This window comes from Kogia breviceps, chromosome 9 (genome assembly GCF_026419965.1).
Source record: "Kogia breviceps isolate mKogBre1 chromosome 9, mKogBre1 haplotype 1, whole genome shotgun sequence".
NCBI classification, from domain to species: Eukaryota; Metazoa; Chordata; class Mammalia; order Artiodactyla; family Physeteridae; genus Kogia; species Kogia breviceps.
The window spans coordinates 33,288,838-33,303,205 of record NC_081318.1 but is presented as its reverse complement, the minus strand read 5'-3'; the positions used below and the strand labels follow the sequence as shown (position 1 = coordinate 33,303,205).

Here is a 14,368-nt window from a genome sequence, read left to right as displayed (position 1 = left end):
TTTTTGTTATGAGGACCTAAGTAGAACTCAAACACATGACTGATACATAGTAGACATTTAATAAATGAGAGCAAAGTATGTTATACCTTTGCCTGATTTGGGGAAAGAGGCAATAAGCCGATGTGAAAATGAACCAAATCACTAACAAAATTGCAGCACCCTGTTGGAGATGGTAATTTATTTTCAATTTCTCTGCCTCCAGTCTCCTAGACCTTCTGATTAAAATCGTGATACTTGTAACTTCAAGAGCCTAGCAGTCTTGTACTTGTCCTCAATATTGAATATGCTTACTTATGTTTTTAGATAACTTAACATTGCATGTTTTATTTTTAGAGAGCCCAGCCACAAACAAATGACCAATATAAATCAACATAAAAGCAGTTCATACTGAAAGTGCCCTCTTCTAACCCTTTGTAGCTGGTATTTCCATTCTTTAAGGCAAGATTTCCCAAAGTACATTACCTATTGAACTAATTTTATAGAAAATTGCTACTGAAGATGTTAAGAGGAAAAAAAGCATGTTTTTGTTTGTTCTGTTGTTGTTTTTCCATGTGAATTTCCAGAATCTTCAATATTCTAACTTGCATGATGTATCTCTAAAAAGGTAAGAGGAGTCCTATATTCCCGAAATGTATTTGCCAACAGACATGACCTGAGGAACTATCACCTGAATTCTTCTTGTCATTTTGGAGACACATTTTCCATAGGCACAATAATAGGGGCATTGGGGCCGGGGAAGGGAGGAGAGCAAAGAGAATCCAAGAATAAATAAGAGAGGGGACACAAATCCTAATGCCTAAGAAAGTGACATGAAGACCAGAGGTAGGCTGGATGCATTACAAGAGAAGATGGGAGGACAATGGCAAACCACTGGGAGGACAACAGAAAACTGCAGAACATATCCTCCGTCTACACAACTCAAACTTTTAAAAAACATTCTATGGGCCTGTGCATGTCTGTGGGCCCTGCCTTCCACACGTTGCCAGCGAGAAGCCACTGTTCTAAGAAGATTGCTTTCATTTTTGTTTCAAAAACAGTGCCATGTGAATGAACTTAAAGAATGCCATCAAAGATCCGAATTGTTATCTGTTGAAGGGAGAGCAGAAAGGATGTGGCATGTTTAGAGCAGGTTTAGAGCAGCTGTTCCTCTCCCTCTTGACCATGGCTACCATTAGGTCTACCTCAGGGTTAAGAGATGGGATCCTCTTTATAGTTTAGCACTATGTGTTATTCACAAATACATGGGAAATGATAACTCATGCCTTTGAGCACTTATATTTTACCAGACACTATTTCATGTGCTTCACTTACAGCTTCTCATTTCATCCTCACAATAACACTATTATTTTACAGATATGACACAGAGACTTTAAGTCACTGACCTACAGTTACATAGCTAGCAAGCAGCTGAACTGGGATTGAAATCCAGGCTGTCTGGTTCTAAAACCCACACTCTTAACTACTGTGCTAGACTTAGTCTTGAAGATTTCTTGCTTCCCATTTGAGAGGTATATCAGCTTTGAAGGCTTCTGGCCCCAGGTGACAGAAACCCTGCCTAACAGTGTCTGGAATGAGTATTTTTTCCACAAAACAAGAAATCTGGAAGCAGGTGTCTACTGGCATTGGTGCTACAGCTCAGCAGTGTCAGAGCCAACTTTTCTCCTCATGGTCACAAGATAGCTAGCTCTCTGCCGGATATTATACATAAAATCAAGAAAGCAAGAAGTGGGAAGAAGTGGCACAAATTTATTACATCCCTTTAATCAGAAAACAGACTTCAGCTTAATCTGCCAGAGTGACATTATATGGCCATGTCTGACTGCAAAGGAGTCTGGGAAAGCAAGTATTTCTCATTTACAGCCCTAAGAGTGGAGGGAAGCAAGGGAATATCTAGTTAGAAACAGGTGCTGGCCTAGCCAGCCAAGAGCATCAGCCACAAGGGTTTGGTTTCGTTCAGAAAATACCAACAGAACTTCATCATACAGTGTGTCACCCATGCCATGGACCCAAGGAAAGTTAAACAGCAACAATTAGAGTTTGCCACAAAACCAAAATGGAACTGTGGAATTCCTATTGCTTTTTTAAAGTATCTGCTTCTATCCAAAACCAAATATGTGAAATTATACTTCTAACCCTTTTCCTGAAAGGGAAACCTATCTAGTAGTGTGTAAAAACTATTTGATTTTCACACACTCAGATACGTTTTAGTTACGTTCTTAGTTACATTATTTTTATTAAATGTTTTCTCCTTATTTATGGTTAATAAATCAAAAAGACAAATTTTTAATCCAGTTTCAAAACTGGATTGAAATTTGTCAGTAACAAGAAAGTAGGAAACTTCAGGGCTGAAAATACAGAATAGGTTATGTGGATTTATAAGCTATTTTGTTTTCCAGTTTGCATTGGCTTTGCTGGATCTTTCTACCACTTTAATTGTAATTCTTTTCTTTTATATTTTTATCATAGCACACAAACTCAGAAAACCTGTTACAGCAACTACATAATGCAATCTAAAAATCCAGTTAACATATTGCTATGGAAACCAGGAAACAGAAAAATAGAAACAGCACTCTAATTCATTTGGACAGCTATGGCTAGGGTGTGTGTGTGTGTGTGTGTGTGTGTGTGTGTGTGTGTGTGTGTGTGTGTGTGTGTCTAAATCCATTAGTTTATTCACCTTTTATTTAAAGTTGGTCCTGAACCCAAATATATAACTGATCTGTCCATAAATAGGACCAGTGCCCTTCAACTAGTAAATTTGCATTTTAATGTGAAGTAGTCCTTGTTAAATTGTGTCACAGGATATGAGGAAGTCTTCAGTAGGACTGGGTCGTTTATGTAACCTTGCCAGCCTGTAGCCTCTTGGCACAGTGTGAAGAACACCTGGCTGGCATTTGAGAGCTGGGTTCTAATCACTCCTCTTTTACTACCAGTTGTGTGACCCTCTTAGGAACTCAGTTTCCTCATCTGCAAATGGTTCCATGCAGGGCTCTAGTATTATGTAAAGAGCGAGAACTTTGTTTTTCCACAAAACCGGGGACTCATGAGGTAATCAATTTTGAGGGTTGATAGCGCTCTGTGTAGTTCACGGCAGATAAGAAGCTCTCAGTAAAACGTTAAGAATCTTAACTATATTTTCTATTTTTCATTCTGTGGTCATTCCCGAACCCACATAGTAAATGTTGTTTCGCCCCTTGACTCTCACTAACAGCCGCCATTATCTGACCAGCCCTTGAGAGAGTAGGAAAGGAGAGCTGCTAAATCCTCACAGGAGAGGCTGTTCCTGTGAGCTTGTTACCTGCGAGTGTTTTATTTCCTCTTGAAGGTTAATGCAAATTTTTATACTCAGACACGTGAGATATTAAAAGCTACCCTAACACAAATTAATTCACCAAACTCCCAACCTTTTTTAATATCATAAGATTTCAACATTCAAGAATTAAGCTTTTGTGCAGTTGTGCTTCCTCACTCCTGTTTGTTATTTAATCAGCCTGTTTCCTGCTATGAACGGGGGGGGGGGGGGGGGCGGGAACAGTTAAAGCAGCAAGTTTCCTCAGGGTTAAACTCCTGTGTTGTTTCTCCTTCCAAAAATCTGAGTTATTACAGTCGGGGATAATCGCTGCATAATGAAATCATTGGGACAATTCGTCCATCCACTCCTACCTCCGTCCCTGACAAGGAATTCCTTGTTTGTGTGGTGCCCAAATCTCCGCGTCCCCGCCTCAGCACCCGAAGGCTAACACGAGACGCGGGAGACGGTCCTCACAGCAGAGCCTCGCGCTTTTCGCGCCGGCAGCGCGCGCGGGGGGGGAGGGGCGCCGTGTGCGCGCCTAGTGCTTTCGGTGCGCCAGGGCCGCTGGCTGCACGGGTACCAGGAGGGGGAGACTCGGTCCCGCTTATCTCCCGCTGTGCTAAGTTCAAACTACCCGAGCTGGTGGGGAGGAGAGTGCGCGCGGCCAGGGCGAGAAAACTTCTACTCCACCTAGAAAGTTTCACCTTGTGGGCGGGGGAGGGGCGGAGGAAACGCGACCCCCGCGGGGCCCGGCGCGGCGCTCGGGCGGCAGGAAGGGCGGGGGCCGATTTCCCCCTCAGGGTGTTGTTGCCAGTCCCCACCTCAGCGGTCCTTGGACCCGTGGACGAGGTGGACGGACAGCGCACGAGACAGACGGACACGTGCAGGGGCGGGCGGACGAGAGCACGAGTCGGGTCCCCTGGCCGTTCCTCCCGGCTGGACGCGCCTGGGCCGCCTCGGGCCGCGCGCGCCGATGCCCGGCTGAGTCACGGCCCGGGCAGCGCGCGGGTGGGAAGGGGCGGAGGGAGCGCGGGTGGGAAGGGGCGGAGGGAGCGCGGCCGGCGGGAGGACTGGGTGTTCGGCTGGGCCCGGCCACAGGTGACCCGGAGGCTCTCGCCGCTCGCGGCGCCCAGAGCGCTTTGTGACCAGATGCGAAGCCCAGCGGAGGGCGCGAGCCAGATGCGGGGCGACAGCTGACTTGCTGCGAGGAGGCAGGGAGGCGCGGAGCGCGCGGGTGGTCCCTAAGCGGTTGATTCCTGCGCGGTTGACGTCTCCTCCGCCGGCTCCTGGGCGCCGCAAGGTAAAAACTACAGCCCCTTTCGTATCTTGCACCCCATCTTTCGCCCCTGCCCTCCTGCTCTTTGTTCCCCTAAGAGACCTGCCTGCTGTTCCAGAGGGCAAGACCCGGGAGGTGGGTGAGAGTTTAGGGGCTTCAGAAACTGAAGAGCTGTGGCCCCAGGGGCGAGGTCGAAACTAGAATGGGGCTTTTCGTTTTAGGGGGTTGCTTCTGACAGCCACCTGTGTGACTCAGGAGAGGGGCGCTGGGGTGGGCGATGGTGTATGACTGTTATGGCCCAGCAAGTTTCAAGGCTGTGATCTGACTCAGCCTTTACAAAAGTGATCCGGTCACCCTGACAGAGGGTGATGTGGCCAGCAAGCTTCGAGCCAGCAGTTTCCTTGTTCCTATCCTTGCTTTATATCTGTATTACTGGGACCCCTTCCAAGGGGCAGGTGTTTCTGTGAGGGTCTGAATTCTTAATTTCTGGCAAATACACAGGGCTTGTTGTGACCTATCGTTTTCAATCTTACCTTATCTCTCTGCTGGGGCTCTGTGGAGGACATCTGTCTTATTAGGTGAAATAGATTACAACCTGAGGTCGGGCAATCTGGCCACGACTGTTACTGACCCAGTAATTAAAGCACGAACGAAAGGATTTTCACAGACTATCTACAATGCAGAATTTACTCCAAAGTACGGTTTCCCATTTCATACCTTTTATGTTTTAAAAGAGCCATTTACTAATTTGGCAGTTGGAGAGAGTTCCTCTGGCTCCTGCATGAATAGTTCTGCCCAGTGTGTTTTACCTTATCACAGTTTTATGTGCAAAGGACCCTGGGGCAGAATGAAATATTAGTCAACTCTCTTAGGCAAAATAATCAGGATACTTTAATTGCCACGTTAAGACGGTCGGTGAATATGAGAGGATTGTAAAAACTGACGTTGGAGAGAATATAGACTATCTGGACCCTCTCCTGAATTTTAAGAACACTGTTCACATTTTGTAGAGTTGGGTGGAGGTTTATTTTGTCATTTCCATCAGGCAGACACATGCACATTGCCATGCAAATGGATTCAGAAAAACATTTTCCTTTACAGCTATATTATAGCTGACTAATGAGTTTTTTCTGCATGAAGATGATCTGAAAATGATGTACATCGTGTTTCTCTGTGCCTCTGGGACATAAATTGTGCTTTTATGTAAACTGTAAGTGGTGCTTGGATTATTTACAGGTACATAGTTTCTCTTTCTAGCTCCAAGCTTATTGGGCTTTGTTTTAACATGTAAACTTCCATAATGGAACAGAAAGTGAGGTGCTTTGGTTCCACTTGTAGACTGCAAGTCTGTGGTGTATTCAGTGTTCATTCTTTTTGAGTTGCTGAATAATACAAGTAAAATTTACATCACTCATAAGAAATTTTTGTAGTACCAAAAATGTGGCTGATTGCCTATAAAATTTACTGGTGTTTTAAAAATTCTGTTCAGGTTTCAAACTTAACAGTGCATAAACCTAGTTTATAGTTATTAACCTAAATATATTTTGATTTTAACATAATGGAATTTATGGCATTTAGAAGATGATCTGCTGACTACTGGTTTTTCAAAGATTGCTTTATTCTTAATACATCACAGTAGAAGTTTATATTAGATGTACTTTCCATGACTTCAGAATTAGTGGTTGAGGTTTATCTGAATGATAAAGATGTATAAGATTAACCATAGCCAGTTACTATGAAAGTTCGTAACTAATATTTTCATGACTTTTAAACCTACGATAAAAGAAAAATGACACTTTTCCAAGCAGCAGAAAAACCCTTATCTTATAAATCCCTTTTAAGACTATGACCCACTATAATCTTGAAATTGTTTAAAATTTGTTCCAAGGAGAATTAGACTAAGAAATACATTTCAAAAATCAATTTCCTTAGCTGTTGGTTAAAAAAGAAAAAAAATAGTCCAAAATAGCATTAGTCTTATTTTCCTTTTGCACATCTATATGATAGCCTCAAATAAACTTTTTCTCAAATGTGGTCATCTCAAAACAAAGTGAATAATTCAAAATGGCTAACATTCTCTCAGGACACACACCTTTCTCTAAGTGGCTGCACTAGTGCCTATGGTGACACACCCATGATGAGTACAGAGTTCCCTACAAATTCAGAGCACCTCCCATCTCTCTGCCCCCTTCTTCCTCATCTCTTCCCCCTTGGTTTGGTCAGAGCTGCTTCCAAGCTTTCTGTGCCCCCATTTCTTCCCTCTAATTTCATGTTTTCTTCACTGTAATTAGCCTCACCAGAATTATCTATGCTTTTCTTTCCCATCATCGCCAATATTTTTCTTGAGCTGCTACGATTGTTAATGGGATACTGAATTTCCTAATTGTGCTACCTTAAGGGGAGAAAATATGCAGAAACTCAAGTGCCAGGGAGTTTACCTCACTGGTGTATGTTGAAACTGGTGTCTTTGACTCTGAGCCCTCAGGGCAGAGTTTCTTCATGGGCTTTGCTCAGTGCAAAACAAATAATCACCTCTTAGTACTAAATGATAGATATACTGACTAATGTCAATTCAGGATCACTTTGATTCCTTGTTCTTAACAGAGTTGCTGCCAGGCCCACATTTGCTTCAGCAAAAATAGCTAAGAACTGTAGGTTAAACATCATATGTGTCTGGTACTAGAGGAACATTTTTAGAAAGGAAGAAGTGAAATATCTGCCCTTGAAGAATTAGATATTCAGATAACTAAATCTCGTGCAAAATGGAATCAAGGTCCGTAACTGTTAAGCAGACATTACAAGAGAGTGACAGCCTTGGAAACCGTCCCACTTGCTATTAAATAATAGAAATTTTTTTTAAATCAAAAGATTGGAACTTAACTCTTAAAATTTTGAAGCTGCTTCTGAGTATATCATCTTTCTGATACTACAACAACCTTACAGAATAGGAAAGGCTGATTTCACTGTCTTAGCCTCCCCATGTTATATATAGGGAACCTGTGCATGAGCCTAGCCCCCATGCTGTCTCAACAACACCACAGCCTCTGCCCAGCCATCAAGGAAGTTTAACTCTGAAGCATTTTGCACTGAGGCATACATTGGGATCCTTAGGTTAGTGATAAATGATGACTGTAACATTTCTAGTCTCGGGAGTTTTCCTCACCTTCTGTTTCTCCAGTTCTCTTTTTCTCCCTTTCTCTTTTTGTAGTAAAGCATACCAAGGAAAAGCTCCATTCATATGTGTGGGGCATTCTCCTATTATCAGATTAAGAGCTGTGAGTAATTTTGTAATCTACCCTTCTATCAGAAAGCCCATTCTCAGATATCTCTTCAGCTGTGTTTAACAGTTTAGTATATTCCCCTTGGGATTTGTTTCAATAAAAATATCCAGTAAAATCTGACTACTTTGCTTTTCAAGGGACAAAATGAAGAATGTGTTTTTATAAGCTGTAAAATATAATTGAGAGAAAAATCACACGTGTGGCATTTGTAACAGGAGGTGTGAGCACAGTGAAATTTTTAAAAGAAGTGAACTGGCTAATTGCATACCCAAGTATACATGTTTCTCCTGTGATTGTATAAATTTGTGCAAGTATGTTTATACAGGTTACTCCTATTGTTTTAAATTTCTATGATAAATTATGTAGCATAAGGCAAATAGAAATTATATAAGAATTTATGAGCCATGTAGATTATATAATGGTCCATAGGATTTGAAAAGTATTTCTTATAATATAACAAAGGATTATGAGGAAATTTGGCCCAAGCAATTATGAAAAATGGTCAGAGAATCACAGGTTCTAGTGAAAGCCAGGTTCCTGTACTCTTTAAGAATGTGACTGAGGATTTAGGCATTCAGGATAATTTGTTATACACCTACCAGGCATGATTCTAGACTCTGGCAATGCAGCAGAAAATAAAACAGACAAAAGTCTCTGGCCTCATGATGCTCTGTTCTATAATGAGGAAGGGAAACAGTAAATAAAAACAAATAAGATGTATGTGAAGTGGTAATGAGAGCTATAAGGAAGCATAAAGTGGAAAGAGGAGTAGGGACTGTCAAGGCTAAGAGGGAATGGGCTGGTGACTGAAAAATTCAATAGTGGGGTCAGAGAAGGCCTTAATTCAAAGGTGACCTTTGAGCTAGAACCTGAAGGAGATGAAAGAATAAGGCAGAGCTTCTCCTTCGCATTCCTTGGGAGTGTCATTCTCATTTTTTATCTCTGGAATTATGCAATGCACAGCCTGTACAACTGTACATGGAGTCCCTGGTCTTTTATGGGAAGTACCTGGACAGTGCCTGCCATACTTCATTACAGTCTCAAAGGTAAAGATGAAGGAGAGGCCCACATCCCTTGGTTTGAGGGCAATGAAAGAAAAGAACTGTGGTATTTTCTTGCATTTACCTGGTCCCATCCCCACACCCCATCCTTGATCAGGGATATTGCTCCATTCAGACAATTTTCCTTCTTATTTTCTATACAATGACCCTGACCCAGTGGAATTTGATGAGACTAATACCCATAGCTTTGTCACAGATCCCTTTCGTAGTATAAATCTGGAGACAGCAGCGGAGGCAATTGCTGATGGTTTACAGCTTCTTTCTGCTGTGTACTTCTTTCTTGCCTTCTCTCTCTCTCCTTCCTTTTCCCTTTCCAGTGTTAAACCACTGTGTTGGATTTTCTTCTTCTTTTCTTTCTTCCCCCTATGCCTTTTCTGTATCCTGTATGAAGATTTGCAAACAGGTAACCTAAATGAGTAAAACTAACCAAAAACTGGGACCAAAAACCTGCTCAGAAAAAGTCCTACCTAAGAGGGAGCAGCCACTGCTTGGCATCGTCAGAGTTGTTGTGAGGCTCAATGAGTGGCATGGGCCCATGTGGTGGTGTCTTTCAGCTTTTCAGAAGCTAGAAATCTCTCAATTTTAACATGTTGACTCAGCATCTTTAAAATTGTTTGAGCTAGAGAGACAAAATGTTTGCAGGCCAGATTTACAATCTTGGCCACAACTATACCTGCCAAGTGGTCCCCTGTTTCACCCGCATGTGCTGTTTAATTCAGCAGCATGCACAGCCAAAAAGCCCCAGGACTGCTTCTGAAAAGTATTTTATCTTTTAGAGTTCTCAGCCTTTTTTCCTCACTGGAAAATTAGTGACTAAAAAAAAGAGATATTTTCTAATTCATCATCTATCAGCACATACTTATTTTCCTAGACTCATCAACCCACATACTTTCTATCAAACTATGTATATTTCTAAACTATAAGAGTAATGTAGTCATTTCATTCTTAAACTGCAGCAACAATTTCCTGAAATCTAAAGTCATCATAACCTTATATGTAGATTTCCTATTTCATTTCCAGGTTCTCATTCAGAATAAACTCTCTGTTTAGAATGCTGGTGCTTTCTCTGTTTTGTTTTGATTTTTAAGACCTGCCTGGATTTCACCAGTTGTTATTCCTCCACCACTGAAATTCAAAACGTGCACTGTGTTGGTTTTGAGTACCCTTTAAAAGCCATTAGATCAGTGTTGCAGTCTATTTTTCCAAAGGAATAAGAGTTCACAGGTTGTGCACTAACTTGTTTCCTTTAATCCTAAAAACTCGGTGAAATACCCAGGCTAGCGGCCTTCCGGAAAGCCATTGTGTTAGAACGGAAGATCATGTACTGTATTTCTTCCTACTATTTTAAATGCAAATATAATAATATGTCATGAAACAGTGTACATATTAAGATCAGTGGCCTTTTCCTGTTTTCAAATTATCTCTTGTTCTCTGATAGCTGGAAATCTGAACCTAGCACCTAGAATCTCAGGTCCAATTTTAAAGTTGTATGTAAAAAAAAAAAAATAATTGACTTGGAGGAATTAAAATGTACTCCAGTTGTTCAATAAGACCATGGGTTGTTTCTGGTTTTTAATATTTTATTGAAAATATCAAGAAGAGCATTCAGAGCTAGAGACCTTTGAAATAATGTAGTCTTCACAAATGAGAGAGGTGGAGTAAATTTGTTTAGCAGAAGGCAGGTTGTCTCCTTTGAGGCCTAATCATGTGGGAAAGTAAAACCCAGCCAAGTTTTAGGTCCATAAGACAGCTCAAACTATCTTTAAAAATAAATTTTGGCTTTTTTGGGACTAATGTGTGTTTAGACCAACATTTTACCTCTTAAAATTTAAACCTAGGGGTCTTTTAAAGGAAATTTAATCCATGTGTTTTTGATTCACTAAATCCTAAATCATTACCCATAAACTATATGTCTCTCTAAGCTCTTTGATGTCTAAGAAATCTTTGAAACCATGTGAGGCCCCTTTTGTTCCAGAAAAATAGGAAGTTTTTGTTAAGGGTCAGTAAACAACATCTTCAAAAATCTGAGTTAGGTCTAAAATCCTTCAACCATAACAAAATGGATGTTTGAATGAGTACTAATGCATTTTTCTGATGCAATATGAAAAATGTAAGTACTTTTAAGGACCTTGCTCCCTATTGGTATTCCATTGTAATCCTTACTAACCCCAAGGAAATTATTTTGGAACAACTCCTCTTTCTATTATAATATAAAGTCCAAATGTTTATCATTTTATCCTGGCACACAGTAGGTACTCAGTAAATATTTTGTTAAATGTTAAATGAATGGCTTCTTCTTCTGCCCAGAACCTTCCAACTAATGTCAGTCTTTTTATTCAGTATCAGTATCCATCTGTCATGTCTTGGAATGAGATCTATTCTGAGTCAGTGACCTGGTTCAACAAATTTTAAAAATAAGCCATCTAACTAAATATATGAATTTATTGAAATTCATTCTGTACCATGACGCAACAGCCTTGCAAAGAGTGCTGAAAATAGGAAGGAATTTCTAGGCTAATTTGATTAAATATTCAGTTGTTACCATATGCTTTCTGAAAATTGATTTTTTTTTTTCCCTTTTACTGTTCCTGCCATCCTTCCTCCCACCTTGACAAGCTTACTGATTGAAAGCTTTGCACAGAAAAGGGCAGGTCATTTGTATCTATAAGCAAGAGCAGCAAGTTCAAACAGGCTTGGAAAACATAATGCTGTAATCATAAGTTGCCATAATATAGGAGGGCAGAGAGGGGTACTCAACAATAATAGTGGTGTTGGGTTTTGCTCCAAATTACATAGATGACACATCTTTGAACTCTATTGTGTGGGAGAAAAAAACACCTTCTTACTGTAGTTAGATTTCCTGTTTGTGAGTGTGTATTTTCTGGTAACTAGACTTCCCATATAGACTTGAAATAAATATGTAGCTTTAAGTGCAATTGAAATCCACATGATTAGAGTACTGAAGGCTATGGAGACAGCAACTCCTTCTCTCTCAAATAAAGAAAGTAGTATTTAGAAGGCATAGTACTGAAGCGTGGTCATTGACATTTTTCTTGATATCATGATGTGAATTTCTAACAACTCATCACATTTTGTCCCCAGAAAACCTTTACTGATCAAAAGTGTTTTGTTTCTTTATGACATTGAGGTGCCAGAATTTGTCAATTTTTTTATATGTTGGTGGGAACAAAAAGGAAAATTGTGCTATTATGGTCTTGAAATGGACGTTTTCTTAGGTGAATCTGAAAGTTTGCTGAATACATATATTATCATTAAAACTTGTTTTGAAATTTAATTGTAGATAACACTGTATAAGGAGTAACTTACTTATGTAGTTTTCACATGCTTAATTTCAATTTCAGTGGTTTACCAAACATCAGTAATAATTATATATCCATGTGTTTGTACACATTTACATTTAGAGGATTTTTTAAACTCTAATTAAAAGGTCTCACAGCTTGATAAATGAGCAATCAAATGCCTCTGTATTTGTACATTTGGAAAAATGTAATTCAATTTAAGACATTTTTGTGATAACTCTCATGCTACAAGTATAGGAAATATTTAATGAAGCAGAAGACCTGCAGGTTTTGCCAGGGTAATGGGTCAGCAAGGTTAAAGGAATGGAGAGGTGGGTGGATATGCTTAAAGGGTCATGGATTTGGGTGCATTGCAAGTCATGAAGAGAGTGTCCCATTAGGAATCAGGCTGCCACCTTCCAAGTAGGAAAAAGGCTGGTCAAAACTGAGTGGGGAATCAAAGGAAGCTCACAGGAAAATTGTAGGCACATGATAAGCAAAGTCGAAGCTTCCTCCAACTCTGTCACAGGTGGTTTGATTCTGGGAGAAACTAGGCTATCATCTACCCATTTCTAAATCAGCCCTCTTAGTCTATCCTACCCTTAGCTACCAGTAAGAATAGCAGGAACATGTAGCAGAAAAAGAGGGACTTCTATTTTGAGTGTCAGAGGCATGTCCTATGCACTCTTTTAGCTACTCAAAAACACTGTAAATGAAATTCTGTGTTCTCAGAAGGAATCACAGTATTAAAAGAAAAACCCAGCTTACAAATGTTTTATACCATTTTCATGACTAAAATTTTCTAACATATCAGGGCATTATAATCCATTAGTTACTGTTGGGATCAAAAGTTATGGCCCTTAAAACTATATCAATAATTATTTTCCATTGGGATATCATCTGTAGTGTATGTATATTAGCTTTTCTTGCAGATATTGAGACCATTTCTTTGGGTCTCGATTGTACAGAGTTCATGCTTTATTGTGCGTAAGAATTGTACTTCTCATGTTCTAAACTTATACAGTAGTCTAAAGAGTTAAGGAAAGCTTATATCACGGCCTGCCTTCACTTCCTGTCTTTTTGCTACTCTGAGAGTCTTAGGTGAGCAGCTGTCATCTGATTCTGGCCTCACATTCAGGCAGAATCCCTCCAGCTCCTGCTGAAGGACACACTGTCCAAAGTGAGCTCGTCGCCTGACCACTCTCTAGTTAAGATAAAGACTGCAGACAAATAGAATCATTCAGAGCCTGTGTGAAACTTTGGACCTAAAATATTACCCTAGCTGTTTTTTTAACTGAGAGTAAAAGTGTACAGTAAATATTTCAAGTTCTATTGAATTATATAAAGAAGCAATCAAAGCAAAGTTTGTTGACAGAAGAAAGCTTTCTCCTAACAGAAATGAATATGCATTTTGGACTTTTTAAAATTCACTTTCTGTCATGTCAAAATTATGATACTTCTAAATTTTCAGTTTCACTAACATACATTTGGATTGTTCATTGAAATTTGTACATCAAGGTCCAATGACTTTAAACATTCTTATAGTCTTCAAATAGCTTACTAAAAAGTTGTTCTTTAAATCACCAGAAAAGTGCAGATAAATCCCCAGACAGTTTCATTAATGACAATGAAAGGTGACAGCTCTTGAATCTATGTCATAACTTGATTAATTGCTTTCCAAATGTTATTAAAGATTCTAAATGAATAACAAGACTTGTATTAGGATCAAGGCTCCCTCACAATTCCTAAATGGATTTTAATTTTCAGACTTAGATAATTATTATATCTGATTCATTTCTTTAACATCTTTAGACTGTTGGTCTTATTGAAAAGAGAACAGAGTATCTGTTTCAATATGTTTTTCTTTTCCCTGAAGTTATTCCTTATGGATTTCAATAATAATGGTTTTGAAATAAAAATAATCAAATGCTGGCATTTCCTCTTCGTAAACGTTCATAGATCTGATGAATTAATAAACATTACAAAGAATTCACTACAGAGGTTATGATTATGGGACCGTTTAATTCCCAAATCTGCCATGCTGACTGTTTAGATACTCAATGAAAATGAGCATTGTGCATTAGGATAAGTATTATCTCAAGAGAACTTTTATTCTTGTTTTGATCATTGCCCATTTTGGCCAATTCATAGCACCTGCT

At 39.7% G+C, this 14,368-nt stretch overlaps 1 protein-coding gene across 1 annotated transcript in view; it reads left to right on the top strand.

Moving 5' to 3' along the window:
- Positions 1–4,330: 4,330 nt before the first annotated feature.
- The window catches only part of MET (MET proto-oncogene, receptor tyrosine kinase), a 127,048-nt gene continuing 117,010 nt past the window's right edge, over positions 4,331–14,368 (top strand). Inside the window, exon 1 of the mRNA XM_059074378.2 lies at positions 4,331–4,592. The gene's annotated coding sequence lies outside the window, so the exon portion shown is untranslated. The remainder of the gene's footprint in view (positions 4,593–14,368) is intronic.